Source organism: Ammospiza nelsoni, chromosome 1, assembly GCF_027579445.1.
Source record: "Ammospiza nelsoni isolate bAmmNel1 chromosome 1, bAmmNel1.pri, whole genome shotgun sequence".
Classification (NCBI taxonomy): domain Eukaryota; kingdom Metazoa; phylum Chordata; class Aves; order Passeriformes; family Passerellidae; genus Ammospiza; species Ammospiza nelsoni.
In genome coordinates this window covers 114551732-114554663 of record NC_080633.1, presented here as the reverse complement: position 1 = coordinate 114554663, position 2932 = coordinate 114551732, and positions in this window count along the sequence as shown.

The window sequence follows — 2932 nt, the reverse complement described above, 5'->3', positions numbered from 1 at the left end:
GCTCTGTTCACTTTGCTTTGCAAGCAGAAAAAGTATATAAGTTCCTCATAACATTAAGCTCAGTTGTTAACTAATACACAATTTAATTAACTCTTTACTTTGTGTGCTCTTTGTGGACTAGGACTAAATTTGCAGTCATGGGGTTTGAATATTTGTTAGTGGAAATGATGACCTCTTTTGCAATGGTTGGTTAAGCTTGTTTATGTAACCAGCTTTGATCAATGCAATATATTTTATTGCCCAAAGCATGTATTTTACCTTTTATCAGCAGGCATTATTTCTAAGAATGTCCTAAAATAGTGGTTAAATCTGATTTGAGTGTTCAGTCTTGCTTAATGTGCTTGACAACCAACTTGGGCTTAGACTTTGTAAATAAGCAAAGGCATTGTGTTGTAGGCTATCCTGATAACACCAGCTAAGCAATTCATTACATTAAACTGGCTGTGGAGATAATACTATACTCCCTTCATTTAAATGGCATTGATTTTGTTCATGAAATGATTTTTTGAAATGTAGGGTATCTGGTGTCCATCATAGACCTGCAAGTGGGAATAAATTACTAAAATTATGATCTTTTCCATATGAGAAATTATATAAATGCTGCATTTTTAGAATTTGCTTTTTAGCAGTGCATGTTTAGAATTATTTGCAAATGTGTTTTCAAGAAAAAACATGTCAACATCTTTCAAAGAGATTAAATTCATTAAATCTAATTTTATATTACTTAATTTGTTAGAGTTTGGGGCTGAGGAGGTCTATTTTGGCACTGTATAAAGTATTCATGAGGGAATGGGAAGAGTATGCGCAGCTCCTGGAAAATAAATTCCTTGAATGTAAAGGAAAACCAAGTTTTTCTATGTTGAATGTTTTTTGTGTGGTAGTGGCAACTGTAACAAATGAGTTGGAAATAGTATGATGACACTTGAACTTTGGGAGACAAGAACTGTTTGGTTAATACTTGATACAGAAGCTTTTCCAGTCAGCTTATGCAAGGAAGTGTGGCTTTTCTGCTGAAGGATACAAATTATCAAAATAAAAGAAGTTTTGTTACAGACGATTTTTTTAAGCAGAAAATTGCTTAGCATTTAAAGTTTCTTGAATAGATTTTTATATATAAACATTTTAACTCAACTTATGCTAATGCTTTTTAGAAAATATTTTTTTCTACTAGCAGCATAGCTTAATTTTTAACCTGTATGTAGGTCCATTGGCAGGATTGCTTCCTAAGAGTTACTGAAAGATGTAAATTTTTTTTTCAAGTTGTTGAGGACAACAAACAAATTAAAGTTGTTTGCTATCAATTAGAGTGCTTTGTTTGGGGACCTTTCTAAAAGAACAAGTCCAAAAACTTGTGTTAAAAATGACAGCAAATTGGATGCCAAGTAGACCTAAATTTCCACAGCTGTTCACAGCATACATATGCAGGGCAGGCAGTGGTTGGTTTGCATAAGCTTCCTCACACTGTGTGTCCTTTCATCTTAGTGTCTGATTGTGACACTTAAAGAAATATCTTTTGAGAAATTGTAGTAATTGTTTTTCTCTAGTCACCAGATTATATCTGGACTATATTAAAAGAACCAGAACTGTGGTAGCACTTTCTGTGATGCAGGTATATCCAAGTGGGAGTTGAAATAAAATGTGATTTCACCTGATGATACCTGGGCAGCAGCCTTCATCCTTCTCTCTTCTGTCCCCATGGTAAAAAGAACTGTTTCTTTTGCCCAGTGAAGGATGGAGTGCAACAGCTAGATTCAGAAATGCATCTAATGCATCTGTTCTATTCATGCTTTGTTTTGGTTACCCAAATCCAAAAATAAAACTTTCCAGTACTGATCTTTGGATGGACCTCTGTTCAACAGTTGCTGCAGTTTTCAGAGCTGTCTGAAATTGCCCTCCTGTATCAGAGGATGCAAAGGGCTGGGACTGTCTCCTTTCTCCATGGCTAGCTTTGTCTACTGGGCTGCAGTTGTGCCATGACTGACCCAGTACTCTGGGGTATTTCATGCACTGAAACATGCCAGCAGAACTGGTGATCAATCTCTCCATCTAAGAATAGCAGGTTTGGTTATTAATTACCCTTATGGACACCTGAATCCTCTCAGATGGAGCAGAGTTGGCCTACAATTTAAGGTAGCTTGTACACAATACTAATAGAGAGAAAGAGGAGACCGCATTCCTTCTGAAGTGTGTGTGTGTGTGTTTATGTGTGTCTTGTTTAAGGATCTACTCTTCTGTAAGCAAGGCTAGAGGATCCTGCTGCTCAGAAAACACAACTTCTGGATCCTTCATTAGAAGACATTTTCTCATATATAATACATTTGCTCATATATTCTGTTATCTTGTTCAGGAGAAAGTATGAGTTTTAAACTGTCTTGTACTGAATGGTTCTTTTTGATTATCACTGAGCAGAAGGGAAACATCTGCCCAGTGATCTTGGCTTTTGTGGACCCAAGGAAGGGCCTGGTTTTTATCTGGAGTTCAGGATTCCACTTGTGATCACATACATTAATTTTAAATTGAAGCTCACAACCCTTTCCAGGCTGGACAGGACTTAATTCATCAACATGAAGTCTTCATTCTGTTAAATGTGGTTGTATTACCTTTCAAACACATGCCTCTGGAAATAGATCTTGAAATATTAGTTATTCATATAAACAAACCTGAGGAGTTTTACTTCTTTTAAGCACGATTTTTTACAGCTGTATGATAGCTTCTGTTTCACTAGATCATCACTACTCTTGAATTCTGTTCCCATTTCAAAGAGTTTGGGATTAATTTAGATACAACCTTAGTATAAAAAATTTTTTCATAATGTCATTGAAACAATACTCATACCTTTTATAGCAGAAGACACGTTCTTAAAAATTGCTTACAGCAGAGTTGTTTAAAAATTACTTAACATTATGATATGATGGCCTTTCTCATCACTTTA